This window comes from Colius striatus, chromosome 2, assembly GCF_028858725.1.
Source record: "Colius striatus isolate bColStr4 chromosome 2, bColStr4.1.hap1, whole genome shotgun sequence".
Taxonomy (NCBI): domain Eukaryota; kingdom Metazoa; phylum Chordata; class Aves; order Coliiformes; family Coliidae; genus Colius; species Colius striatus.
The window spans coordinates 86625697-86640367 of NC_084760.1; the positions used below are offsets into that span (position 1 = coordinate 86625697).

Below are 14671 nucleotides of genomic sequence, written 5' to 3' on the forward strand. Positions count from 1 at the left end.
AGTTTAAAAAGTTCTGGCTATGGAATCTCACTTTTTTCTTCTGAAATTTTTACTTTTTGGTGTAATTCTTTTCAAAAGGTTCCTCTGCTTTCAGAAAAAAAATGATGCTCAGTGGATATCATGGGATAATATAGAAGCCTTCGTGGGATGTGCACTGACCTATCTGAGAAACCCAAGAGAGATAATTGCAGCATTTCTTAGTCTACATGTCAATGCACTTGGCAAACTTTTTTCCGTGCAAAGAAGGTGAACCAGTTACTTTTGGAACCTCTGCTTCTATGGAAAACCAACTGTAAAAGATGCCTATTGCAGGCAATTTTTGATGAGTTTCAGATTAAAAAAAACTACAGCACATTAAATTATTAGGCATCTTTACTAGGGTGTAAGGAAGATTTATACTGTAATGAAATATTGCTGCAACCCAATTTAGAACTTGACAAATCCAGTTTTATAGGGCTGAATTATAAGGGATACCTCATTATTTGAGGGGAAAACTTTTTTTTTATTGTTATTTTTGGCACTCTGGTCTCTTCTTTGGTTGGGCTGTGCTCTGTAGGAGCTGCTTTGGGCAAGATCTTTCAGCTGATCCTTTTTCAAGGGAGCTGTGTGGGATGAAGTCATAATTAAGGATCACATCCTGGCAAGCTTTTCTTACCACATGTGGTCAATGATTTCAAGTTAAATGCTTGCAGTCCTCATTGCTCCTCTGGGTCAGAAATGTGGGTCTTCTTAAAATCACAGACCTCTACTTTATTGTCAGAGATTCCTTACTGATAATGGGTATCAGATACTGTATATACACTATGAGTAACTAGACAAATTTAGCTATACCAAAATTACATATATTTGCTTGTGATTTGTTGTTTTGTTTTTGAAAAGCTATTCCATTCCTTTTTTCTGCATACAGACCTCTTGATTGCTTCTCCTTTAAACTCAAAACATGCTCTCGTGGAATGTATTCAGTGCTACCTGGCCTTAAGGCTTGCAGCAAACAGACAATAGGGAACATAAAAAATACCCAATAATTTGCTCCATTTAGGAAGGCTAACCCAAATTTTGGATACCAGGTACCTCTTTCACTGTCTTTTGAGACTGCTTTGGTATTGTTATTTTGCTGTTCACAAGTTCTCAGTTGAGTAACAAAACTGGAAACAAACTAAGCTTGTGCATTTGGCTAAACTGAGACACAAATTTTAGCTGGAAATAATGTTTCTTTATAGGGTAATGAGTTTCTTGTGCACAGGGTTTCTTTTCCCCCGCTGTCCTGGCATGCAAAGTGATTGACCTTAAGCAAATTATTTCTACTTGTAACTACAGCCATATATGCACACATACATGAGCATGTGACAAAAACAAAAATGTAGGGTTTGAGCTCAGCTGGTAAGTCTTTTGGGAGCCTTTCCAGCTTTTTCCAGGGAGATAGAAATCTCTTCTTCTGCTGATGCTATCTGTGTTCCCTGGACCTGTGGCTCCACAAACATTCGTGCTGATGTGTTATGCCTACCACATCAGAGGAGTAAGGCATTGCTGGATGGCTTATGTGGTCAGGTGTGAGTAACAGAGTGTTTACATTTAAGAAAATCTTTTCTTGAATACTTATAATGATTTGTCTTGAATGTGCACTCTTATGTGCTTAGCTTCAACTCTAGACCATTTGCTGAGTTTTAGTGATGCTGATGCTTAGTCTTTGCCCCCACTCCCTGTTTAGATGTCAGTAGACAAGTGTTTTGCCTCTGTATATAGCTTCAAGTTGCACTTTTTTCTGATGTAGTCATGAGATCAAATTATTTATAAAATGAGGACATCCTTTTGGACTTAATGTGTAAACAGTGTTAAAAATGTGCACAGGCAGAGAAATTCTTGTCTGTTTAACCACAGTTGAAGCCGAAATATTAATAAATTCTAATGTTAAATACTGAGATTTTTTTCCTCTCTCACTCTTCATTTAAATTTTTCCTTTAATTCTCAGATTTCATCTATACATTAGCCAGAGAAAAACTTTCATCTTGCCCTTGATCAAGTTACTGGTTGCAATATGTCTCTGCTACTGTGATTTATCATGAGTTGGGGTAAGCAAGTGATCTCTTTCGGAGTGGTTCCTACTGTGTCGCTATTAGTGTAATCAAAACCACGGCTGCAGTTGCTGGTGTGTGCGTTTCAGGGTAGGATCTGCTGTCTTCAGGCAATGTGGTGACTCCACATCTGTTAACTTTGGAATAATGATGCAAGCTGCCACGAGCCCACTGAGGTGCCACTTAAAGTTTCCTTGGGGCAAAGTTGGTGTTGGACTCTACTTATTTGTAAGACATCTCTACAGGTGGCAAAGTACTCTTGTAGTAGAGATTTGGAGTGGTGGGGCAGGACTCTCAAGATCAGAGGTGGCTGATGTTGCCTCAGGACCCTGCAGCAGAGGGGAGACTCTTTTTGCTCCTCTGATGCATGTTTTTGCACATGACATGCTGGAGAGCTGGGAGGTGCCTATCGTAGCCGATGCTTTCAGCTGGAATGAGAGATGGGAAAGCAAGAAGCAAGATGCTGTAGAAGAGGGACTGAGAAAGAGACATCTTATATAGGTTTCAAAGGTACTGACTGCTGCCAGGGCAACTTAATTTGTGTGTTTCTTTTAGCTTTCTGGGTTTTTTAAACAAGACTTCAAACATTGTAGCCAATAGCAGCAAGGTTTGCAAATCAAAACCAAATCTGAGCATAGCACTACACTTGAGTGAGCTGTGCTAATCTAAGATGAGCTTCTGTTTCCTGCTTAGAGCTTCTCCTCCATGCTCTCTTTTGGCGCATGTACAGTACTGCATGCTGACGGACACCTTTGAGACACAAATCAGTTGAAGAGAATGTGGTGGAAACTGCTTCAAGTTCAGTATTTCATATATTTTTTTGGATACCTATTCATGGTTAGGAATGAGGTGCTTGGAGTCCTGTGGACTAGGGAGAAGTTCTGTGTGAATTAATATCTGTAATTGCGTGGTCTTGGGTCCTTTTTGTATGTTCTTATGATCAGACAAAAAACCTGCAACATGCCAATAAAAGTCATTCCTGTAAGAAGTTATACAGTGCAAGCAATGTGTGAGCAGAATATTTTAGGTAGCGAATGCGTTGAACTGACACAGCCCTAAGTAAGCCAGCTCTGTGGTTTGCATAAAAGCAGCCCCTTAAAGACCCTGTGGTCTCATCTTCCATCAGCAACTCAGTGACTTGACTTTCACTTTCCTTATGGTAAGAGAATCGACAGAGAAGGTAATTTGCTGTCAATTCTCTCTTGACATTTTTCCAGACAGTTTGGCCTCCACAATTTGTACAGCCTCCCATTTCTCTGCGTGGGAGAGTACAGACTGCTGCTGGAGGCAAAGAGGAGAGATTAACATTCATCTGTTCTCTCCTAGCTCTCTTTTCTATCCTGTGGGCATGAGAGACTTACAAATGTGCCATTCCTTTGGGGAGCATTTCTACTTATTGGTCTGATGAGAAGACCACAGGAACACAAGTAACGTTGTGCAAGTTTCATGTTGCTGATTGAATAGGCACATGAAAAAGACCAAGTTCAGTGGCTCTCTAGAAGAGGTCAGAGAGGAATATGGAAAGACTGGTATAAACCTCAGGTCACTCACTTGCTAAGAGATCTCCTTTTCCATGTGCATTGAGGGCTTAATGCAAAGTCTGCCTACTCACTTGGGTCTTCATGGAAAGCAATAGGAGTTTTATTTTGCAATAGCTCTGTTTTGAGCAGAGGTACTTATTACTTTTATACTTACTCTGTGTTTTAATGTTGGGTCTGTAGTGAGGAAATCTGATGGGAAATTCGGGGAAACAAATGGGTTAATTTGTTTGTTTTTCTAAAAAAAAAAGTCTTTACTGATGGGGATACCAAAGCTGATATTGCATGTGCATGTGCATGTTAGCAGCAGTTGCTAACACTAAGATGCAGGATCAGAAGATTTAGTTTCCCATTGTGGCATTGGGAGGGACAGGAATGGTCTTGCAAACACATTTCCAAATCACCCTGCCACAAGGGGAGCTCTTAGCTGGCGTTGCTCTTTGGTATCCGTTTGCCCTTTACAGGAGACAGGTACTGAGGTGGGTGCTCAGTGTTGAAGGTTTGATGTATCTGCTTACGTCTTCTTCCTTCTGTGCAAGCAGCAGCCCTAGGCTGCCTGTGCAGAAACAGCAATCACTTAGTTTTCCTCAAAGTCTCCCGGTGCTACCAGATTGCTACCAAATTGGAGGATCTTTCTCAATAACCAGGCATTCTTTCTCCTAACTGTCCCCTATCCTAATGGGAACTGGTTGATAGTTGGTATTTACTCCTTTTGGACTGTAGAAGGTTTGCAGTTGGGAGGTCTTGTTTCTTCTTCATTTAGGTGCCCCTGTATGAAGGGGGCAGTGGACCTCTTCTCAATCCTTTCCAGTACTGCCCATTGCTTAGCAGGATTTGATGAGCCAAGTGCCACTCCCAAAGTGGCCTGGAGGTGACAAAACTTCTGGTGTGGTTGTGAGAATCATAGAATCTGGGAAGTCTTATGAGCACACAGTCAATGTCTTGCACCAGACAGGGGAAAAATGCAAATGTAGTATTTTTGGAAATACATGATGAAAATTTTACCCAAGGGGACACATGTATTGCTAACTGCGGCAAGAAATTTCTACAGAGTTGCTTGTTGAACTCCTGAAAGGATGTTGCTAACAGGTGTGAAGTGTGGTGAGGTCTGTACAACAGGAACAAAACCTCCCATTCAGATAAAAGCAGGGGAAGGGAAATACTGCCACGTGTGAGACTGGTTCAGGCTAAACTGGTCTGTGCAGTAGGTTTCTGCAGTTCTTCAGAAACATACTACGGAGTTGAGCTTCCTAGCTGAGACAGGTCTACGTTCATGCTCCAGTCAGGCTTTGGGAAAGCAGGAACAGCACCATCTGTGTCCTACTTCATTTGAAAAAAAAGAAAATTAAAAAAGATCTTGAATGCCAGCCATCTGCTGATACCGCATCCAAACTCTATCCCTGTATCTGGGGGCAGAGAAGGGAGATGATTTCTGCAGGGAGAGACACTGTTCGAAATGGAAAAGCAGCCTTCACCTAGGCTGCTGGATTCAGAAACCACCAGAGAAGCATGTGTAAGATAGCTTGGTAGCTCTGTTCAGGTACCTTCTGTAGTACCAAAGCAGTCCTGCCCAGAAAGGGTGAGTCTGAGTCCCATCCTGCTGACACAGTCCACAATTTATGGATCATTAAAGAGGAGATTTGAGCATTTCTGTGAAGTGGATGGATGCAGAGTGATGGAGTGGTTAGGAGCCACCATGTAGACAGCTGAGGCAAAGAGATTGTCATTGCTTTTTGCTTGTAGCCTCGTCGTTGGGCGTAAAGTTGTAGAAAGCCACAACCTAATCTGTTTCCAAAACAAGCTGGCTATTAAGACAGACCCACTATCTCGATGAGAGCTAATGTGAGTCCTCAGCCGGACACAGGAAATGATCGGTCTCGTTTTTCTTTTTCAGCCCAGATCTCTTCCAGTAAATGCCCAGTGAGTTTTGATTTGCTTACAAAGATGCTTTTTCTGAAGGCAATGTGTCTTTTTTTAAATGTTGTATTTCTTTTGTCCTCTCTGTTGTAGAAGTTGAGTGCTGCTTCTGTCGTGATAGCTCTGTGTGAATGCAAGTAAGGCAGTAGAGAGTTAAAAAAAAATCCATTATTTAAAATATTTACATTGGAAACTGCAAAACATTTACTCTTTGAGTAAAACAAACTTCCCCATTGTTCTTGTATGATTGCTGCAGTTTCTCTGAAAATAGCCAGGAAGAGGTTGTGCTCAGAGGAATTTTACTGGGTTGGCAGGGGAATAGTAGGGTAGGGATATTGGGATACTTGAGTGGGCTCTTGGTCAGTGACTCTCTTTTGTTCATATCTTTGCCACATGGGTAGAAGATTTCTTTGTAGGAGAATAAAAATGAATTTTAAAAAATCCTTGTAGTGGTGGAAGTATGTTGCCATATTATTCTAGTAATGCAAAAAAATAAATTAGTAGAAGATAAGAAAATGGTATTCAATGGATGAGAGGTTTATTTTTAGCACATATTAAAGTGTACACTAATGTACACTTAAATAAAGGGGGAAAAGAGAAGCATCTCAGAGCAGGCAGTTTGGACTCTGGCTAGCACAGGGATACTCTTAGTAGCATCACTACAGGAAAAGTAAGCAAACATAAAATCTGTTTGCTTCAAATTCTTGCATGTCTGCTGTATCTCCCCCTGCAAAATTAAAGTGTTGTTTCATTTGTTGTTTTTTTTTTTTTTTTAAATGGTATTCTCTAATATGGTGTGTCGTTTCACTCTTGGACATTTCTGGCCTTTTCCAGCTTGGCAGTGGACGAACAGCCTTCTAGGGCTTGTGGGCAGGATGCTGAAAAGGCTAAACAAGTATTTGGAGGGGTTGGTTTGTTTGGTTTTTTAGATCCTTGATTCACATTTCTCTAGGAAGACTCTTAGACTTTTAAAATTTGACAGATGGGAGGTCTCTCTTCTGCTCCAGTGACTCATGGATTGCAGGTCACGTCTCATTTTCTTAATAGTGTAATGGAAAAGTGTTTGTTTGAACCCAAGTCTATTGTGACTGTAAATTTTATTGACAATTCCAAGGCTGCAGTTTTGTTGGTTATGTATACATTACTCTTTTCTGATCCCGGGTATGCCAGACTCTCTGATGTTTACATACATTATAAGATACATTATAATATTTATTGCATTGAAAAGTTGTTTTGTAAAGGTGTTAAGAAATTAAATGTACTTTTTCAGGGTAGACATCATTTAAACTCATGCATGAGAGCTGTGTTCCATCTATTTCTTGCATGCTTTACCGTATTTAAGAGAGGCTGTGTGCTGACAGTTTCTTGGCCTCGAGATAAAAGATGCTGCATATCCAGGTTTGATACACTCATGGAAAATTGTCTTCGCGATGTATAACACTGCGGTGGTTATTTCTAGCCGTTACCAGTGGTCTCATTTTACAGCCATTCATATTATGTAATTTGATGCTCATTTAATCTAATGAGAGGATGCTGCAGACTTATTTATGACTCGGCGGGGCAACGTGTGCTCTTTGGTCACCTCTATTATCCTTGCTGAAGGAGGAAGAGCATGTTTCTTACAGAACATGTTCCAACATCTTTAGTACCTTTATATCCAGTTTTCTCAGAATGCTGCAGACAGGAGGGTGACTTGCCTGGGGTGTAGATTATATTGAAATGGCAGCAAAAGCTTAACTTTTTTTCTTGAACTGCTTTTTAGCCTTTTGTTGTAAGGTTATCAGGAAGTATTAATGGACATTTCCTTTTGTTCTAGATGGAATTTTATGACTTGCTGGATTCTGAATAGGACGAGGAGATGTGTCTGATAAGGTAAGAGGGAGGGTAAGATAAACATGTTCCTACACAAAACAGTCTCACTAGTTTGTTGTTCAGGTTGGAGACAACTGTTTCTTTCCCTGGCAGAGCCCTGCAAATAATTGAGATTTATTTTTGAGTTACATCTGCCTCTGATCTCTATATCATCTCTGTTCTGTACAGCTTCTATCCCAGTCTTTTCTCACGGTGAACTGATATACAAAGTCCAGAACACAAAAACATATGCTTTTCCAGGCATGAGGTTAGCAAGAGAGGTCATACTTACCCTACTATTTTAGAGCTTTCTGTAAAGTAACAGATGAGCTTGAAGAGTTTTTTGTTCAGTTCTGAGATACTGCTCCCACCCCCATGGACATTTGAATGGTGAAAAGATCTTTGAGTCATTTTAAATTCTACACTTTAAAACTTGGTTTTCCTGATGCAGTATGTTCAAATTCGGACTATTTTTATTAGGACAGAAGGTATATGAGTAGAAAACTTGTAGTTTCGTGTTCGAAACAAGTATTTGCTGTCACTAGTGTGCTGAAAGAAGCCATAGGTTTGTTGACTTTTTATTGATTTATTTATTTTAATAGCAATGTTTTTAAGAGGCAGAGTTTAGATAGTTTTTTTACTTTTGGTTTCTGGTTCAGAGGCTGCTACTGGCAAAAAAGAGGAGATGTCTTTGAAACTCTTAGGTATTGGAATAACTGTATTCAAACAGCCAAACACAGTAGTAGTATTCTATAGGGACTGTCACGTGTCAGCCTATGATCCACACTGCAACTATCCAGCTCTATCACTTACGTGTTTTGATTTATTTTTTTTGTCTTTCTGAGCTCTGGGCCATTTACAGGTCTCAAAAATCCCTATTGTTCTTTTTGTCTCTTGGCTAGAAAATGTAGTGGAAATGGCTAAATGTATGATGTCACTGTGTGAGAACCAGGACAAATGACTTTTTCCTTGGATTCAGAGACTTACCTCTTGTAGACACACATGGTGGTTTTTTGTGTGTATTTTTTCCTCCATGTAAGTTTTGTTTGCTAGGTAGAGTTGCCCTTGGGAGAATGGCTGCTTAAGCCAGAAAGACTCTGAATGGTTTTCAGCACTATGTGGGGTATGCAAGAATCAAAGACTCGCTTTCTGCTTAGGTTTTCTTCCAAGTGTTAGGCATTTTGTCCATTCAAACTACTTTCTTTCATGCCTCTAAATTGTGTTATGAGTATTGTATGTAATGGCTTACTCTTTACCCAAAGGTGGTCTTGTATGTGTGTAGCTGATACAATACAGCTCTTCAGGTGAGAGGTCTCCAAGTCTGCAGCCCTATAACACAAAGAACCTTGCATGCATACCTCATTTATTATGTAAACGAGCTTCTTCACCTGCACGTGTTCCAACCGGTCTACCTATGCTTCAAGAGTGGGTAATTAAAATTGCTTTCAGGACTTCTTAGAGCGTGTTCAACCTGACCTGGGCAGGCACTTCTCCCAGCTCAACTGCCATCCCAGTCCCACACCTGTCATTGACCAGCATTGCTGTGGCCAGAGGCTGTGTGGTGCCCACTGTGGCATTGCCACTGGCCTGCGTACACTTGTGTCAAAGAGCAGTGTGGCCAGATGGGATAGGCAGAAATGTTTGTGTTCAGGGTGCTTTGTTCTAGGAGGTTCAGCTGACTCAGTTGTCCAGTGTCAGTGCAATACTGAGGACTCCTTTGGCATGCATGTGGGACAGCACTTTAGTCGTGCTGGTTGAGCTGGTAGTGTTTTCCTAAGGTGCTACTCTTCATATATTGTATGTATATTATATAGTGTGTGTATGCTATATTGTTAAATTTTAAGTACTGTTCTATGAAGTGGATGTTGCTAAATCTGTGTACTGTAACTTGGGCAGCTCTTGTGGCACTACTGTCTCTCCCAGAGCTCGCTTGCTCTTCCCTTTCCTCATTAAACAACCACCAAGGAGGCTCTGTCTCAAGCAAGTTCTGCAGCTTGAGGCCATGACACCTCCTCTTGCCACGGCTTTATTGCCAGCCCCAGGCATGTAGAAATCATGCACCAGATCCCTAGCAAATGGCAAGACCGACTTTAAAATGAGATTCTGTGAGGAAGAGATTATGCTTTCCACTGGCTCTTGTGGTTTGCCTCCTGAATAAAATTTTCTGTCCTTGATTTGTGTGATTACTGTTTTAGGGCTGAAATTAATCCTGAGCCACGAATGTGTGTATCTCATTCTTCCTCCTCTGAGAAGGTAGTTCGTCCCCCAGCAGCCTGGGCTGGAGAAACACCACTGGACTCCCACTCCTAATCCTCCTCTATTGCAAGAACTGTCTATCTTGGTCATGCTTCTTCCTAAGGCTGCAGTTCTGAGGTGTCCCTCAGTCTTTTAATTATCAGTTATTACTACAGCATCAGTCTTATTTTTTTAACCTTCAACTCCCTTTCTGCATGGCGTCTTCCCCACTTACATTTGGATTTCCATCCTTCCAAACAGACATCTGAATCCTGTGCCAAATGTGCCCTTAGGTCCTGCCTTGGTTGCTTGCAGTTTCCATGGATGTTTCCTGGCCAGTTCCCTGCTGTTTCTTCTGGGGCAGTTCTTCTGAAGCACTTGTGTATTTCTTGCTGCCACTGCAATGAAAGGGGTTGCTATCTTTGAGTCCCATTTAAAGCAATGAGAGATGGTCCAGTCTGTACAGGGAGTAATCGGTTTAATCCTAGCCTTGTAATGTCTGGCTGTTGGCATCCATCCTATTGATTATGTGATAGGGTCAAATAAAAATAAAAGAAGAATAGCTCTTTTAATATGCCTGAAGTCCAATGATGAAATTATGAGACTTGGTGAGCTTGTAGCGATGTTGATTGGTGCCACACCTCTCACTTAATATTTTCTTCTCTTCCCTCTGTATTTCCCTGTGCCTTTATCTTACCTGCTTCCAAAGAACTTGGGACCCTTGTGAACTGCAAGTCAACATGAGGTCTGCTTGATAGCTCAGATCATAACTACAAGATAGTTGTGTAAGGCCTAATCTATTTTCAGAGGTACGTTTATAAGATAAAAACTACTTTGATCGCTGAAACAGCATTGTGTCATTTTTGGAAGGAAATGACAAGGAAGTAACTGTTACCAAGCCTGTTTTCACTTGCTGATAGCTTAGACTTGATGATTTGTACCTCTAAAGTCACTTATTTTAACAGTTCCAAATTGGGTTGCCAATTAATATTGATTATCTGGAAAGCAGTAGGTTGATGTATATTCTGTTATTAATAGCTGTTAATGCACTTTATAATAGCAATCTGTTTTGCAAACACTTTCTGTTTGTTCTTTTTCTAATGAATCTTGGCAGTGAAAACCCCAGTTTTAACACACTCATAACTACAGTAACACATTGAAGTATTTGTGGTTTTTTGCATTTTGGGTGTGTTTCTTGTTTTGTATTTTTTATTGGGAGTAACACTTGATTTTGATGAGACCAAATTAAGGCAAAGTCCAGGAATGATTTCTGTCTAAACTGATACATTGTGGTTTCTTCTTGTGTTAGTGCACATCAATGCAAACCTCTTGCATCACTCCTAGATGAATTGTAACAACTTCCTTTGACATTGCCTACAAATAGTTTTTTCTCTACAAGAAGCCATCTTAGAAAAAACCTTTCAAATAAGAAAGCTATTTTGAATAAAACAGTAACAGGTAATTTGAGATGCTTTCGTTGTGTTATTTAGCTGGTTTGTCTCAATATGTGGAAAGTACCTGGAAAGCATAGAGAGAAAAATGGGAAATCTCTCATGCTTAAGGAAAAGAGTCTAGATAACAAAGTTGAGGGGGGGGAATATCTAAGTAAATGTAGACATCAAGGTAAATGCCTTTTCCTTTTCTTTTTCTTCCAGAAAATTTGAATATTTGCACAATCTGATGTTGCAAGTTGTAAACACTTAACACTTCTAAAAGAATAAATTACTTCAGTGCTTGAATGTGTAGATAACTGTCAGCTTCAAAGGATCAAGTGAGTTGGAAGGAATGTTTGGAGAACTTAGTGTAGGCAAGTACCAAGCAAAATATAGAAAGCAGGGGAAATACATTCAGCTAATGAAACAGAGGCTCAGATGTAAGTTTATATATAAATTAAGACTAATCATGTTACGAAAAGCAATTTTTTGTGGTTCTGCTTTTAATGTAAAAGTGGAATACTCACTTCCCTCTCCCTATCTCTATCACACTGGGTTTCCCAAACTTCTTGTATAAAAATTGAGATGGAAAATTAACCTGTTTAATACTTTTCAAACTACTCCTACAAAAAAGGCCAATTTTCACTGTAGAATATCCTTGTTGTGAGATGGATTATTCTGTAAGATGTAAGTAACTTTGGACTCTTGACTAAGCAATTAAGAGAAACTGAAATCAGTACTGTAAAATGCATGTTAAAGCTATAGGGCTAAGACGAAAAGAGCCATTTCAGCTTTTACTTTGAGAAGTGACCTGATCTAAAGTTCCCCTTAGAGTACATAAAGCACAAACAAGATGGAGTGTAGTTCAGCGTTGCAGTCTCTGCCTTGCATGTTGCCTGTCTCTCACCTCACCCCACTGAGCCAATGCAGGGTATTAAATCTGGTAAAACTACTAGCTCAAAATTCTACTTAGGGTCATTATGCTGACCCAAGTTCTCTGGACTCCACCGAGCACAAAGGCACAAGGGGAGCATCAGGGCAGACCCTGAGGGTTGCAGTTGCCCCCTCAGGCTGGACGCCTGACAGTGAGCAGGGTCAACAGGGTGATGTGGATGTTATCACTGAGCCCACCACCCTGTCTGGATGCACCTTTCTTTGTTCATGCTCTGATGCTGGTGGTGTGACTGCAACTTGGAGGCATGGTGTGAGGAGCAGGTGACCCTCTACCTGGTGAGCACTCAGGGTAGCATCTTGGTGCCTGCAGGGCAGCCACCAATTTCAGTGCTTGAAAATAGGGCTGGCAACCAGGAACTTCTAACTGCAGCTCTGCTAATGACTAGTGTTGTGGTTTTGGGCAACTCCCTTGGTTGTCTTTGAGTCAGCTCCCCTGTTAGTAAAAAGGAGATGATAGTCCTTTGTAACTTACTGTTGAAATGATTAATTATTGTGCTTTGGATGTCAAGGTTCTGCTATGTATTGTTACCATTAGTATGGAGAAGCCACTGCTTTGGTTAAGAAACTCTGGTTCCAAGAATGCAACAGGTCATAAGGACTGTTTTGGGGTTTTTTTCCCTGTTATGAAACAGATCAGATTGACTCTCAGTACCAAAGTGCAAACTATTACAAACCTTTTGAATCTTACTGTGCTGCCTTTGTCCCCCACCCTCCCTTTCCTTCCTCCCCACAACTCCTTTCTTGACTGTCCACTCTTCATATCAAGCCTTTTCTAAATGAATTAAAGATAAGATGCCAAATAGAGTTATGTAAGGGAAATTTTAGTTGAGGCTGAAGGTAAAATCCTAGCAGTGAGGCTAAGGGTTTGCTGCTGATGTAGAGAGATAGAGAAATGTTCTGCTTCTGCTTTTTTTTAAGTCTGAAACCCATTCCACCTGAAGGCTGTGCAGTTTCCAGTCTCTGGCTTGGTTGCCAACCTGAAACATGCCAGTAACCTGATGGGGTTTTTTGGTTTTTTAAATGAAAATGTCTAAAAATAATACTGGGGGAAGCTGAGTGAGTGAAAAGTTGTAAAATTCACATATGAGATGAAACTTAATGTTTGACCCATAATATTTAAATGAAAGGAAAATATTAAACTTATCTAGACACAGCTCTGAGAACAGTAGAAACTTTTTCCCCACAGAAAATGTGTTCTCTTGGTTTATGATTGACCCCAAACTGTAGGTGGTAACTTCCTGCTCCTGTTGAAAAAGCTGATGTGTTCAGGAGTTGCTGAGGGCTCTCCCTATTCCTCTTATTTAGGTGGTGGGGTTGTATGGGGTAGACAGCTGTGGGTGTTCCTGCTGGGTAGGTGCCTGACTGCAGGCTGAGAAGCAAAGCCAGCTGTGACTGCTCTTTACTCACTGATTGCCCTCTTGATGCTCAGCCTTAAAATCACAGGGGCTAGTCATGAGAGGCATTAGTTTTAGAAAACATATTCTATGTAATACAGTCATAGATGTCTGTCCTCAGAATGACCCTCTGGTATCTGTTCATCCTGTCTTGCTAGCACAGATCATGAACTCTCACTTGGTTATTTCTACAGTGAGTGCACAACTTCTGTTGTTAATCTATAGATGTCCACTTCTGACTGTAAATGACAGAAGGAGATGTATCCCAATGGTAAATCTCAATAATTTCCCTCAGGCGATTCTGTTCTGTGCTATAGAAATTCTTACAAGTTTTATTCACAATTACAGAGTAGTATGGCAAATGTTTGGGTATTTTTTTCTCTTTATCCATGGAGGGATGCAATATAATGCATTGTCCAGGTGGTTTTGTTTCATACAAGTTGCTATGAATTAAGAAGTGGAGAGAAGGAAGATCTGGATATTGTAAGCTTGGGTGCTCCGATCTACCATGAATTCCATTTGGAAATCGCTTGATGTTCCTCAGTTAATGACACAAAAGTTTGAGTCTCCAGCACCAAATACTGCTAGAGCAGCAGTATGGTGGATCACACTCTTTCCTGTGATCTGGGAAAGCCATGAATACCCTCAGCTGAAGCCGTGGAGCACTTTGAAGATAAATGAACTTGATTTTAATATTCCAATGGTGCATAGGGAGCAGCCGGTGCTTCTGAAGAGATGTGCAGCAAGGATGCAGAGGTCTGTATTTATGAATGTAGTGCTGCAAAGTGGAGATGTTGTAAATGCCAGAGGAATTATACAGGGGTTTAGTCAGATGGATAAGATAGAAAGTGATTGTTGTGGATACTGAATTTTGCAAGCTTGCTGTGGATGACTTTCTGAGCATAATACACATCATGTCAATCAACTGTAATTATTTACAGTCAGGCAGAAAAGATTCATTGTGAACTCTTAAAAACTTTTTCCTCTACCTGCCAGCGTATTTTGGGGGCCTAGCTTTTTAGCTAATGTGTTCTTCTGGGAAAATTTTGGTAAAAACATAGCTAGCTGTTTTGTCGGTAAGTCACTGATAACCATTATCCTCTTTGATAAGCCAAATATGCAGACTTTTAAAACTCTCTATGTAAGATGTATTTTCCGAATCTATAGCTGTTCATGTGGTATTTTCTTTTCTGAAGTGAACAGACTAGAAATGCATGTTGCCCTTGCTGTTATTGTTCTTTAGATAATACTCTCTGTCCCTGCCTTGCCTTATACAA

At 40.5% G+C, this 14671-nt stretch overlaps 1 protein-coding gene across 6 annotated transcripts in view; it reads left to right on the forward strand.

Annotated features, from left to right (window-relative positions):
• Window positions 1–14671, forward strand: part of TRERF1 (transcriptional regulating factor 1) — a 107116-nt gene that overhangs the window by 25829 nt on the left and 66616 nt on the right. For all 6 annotated transcript variants that reach the window (XM_061991362.1, XM_061991363.1, XM_061991361.1 and 3 more), the window contains one exon: window positions 7344–7399. The gene's annotated coding sequence lies outside the window, so the exon portion shown is untranslated. The remainder of the gene's footprint in view (window positions 1–7343; window positions 7400–14671) is intronic.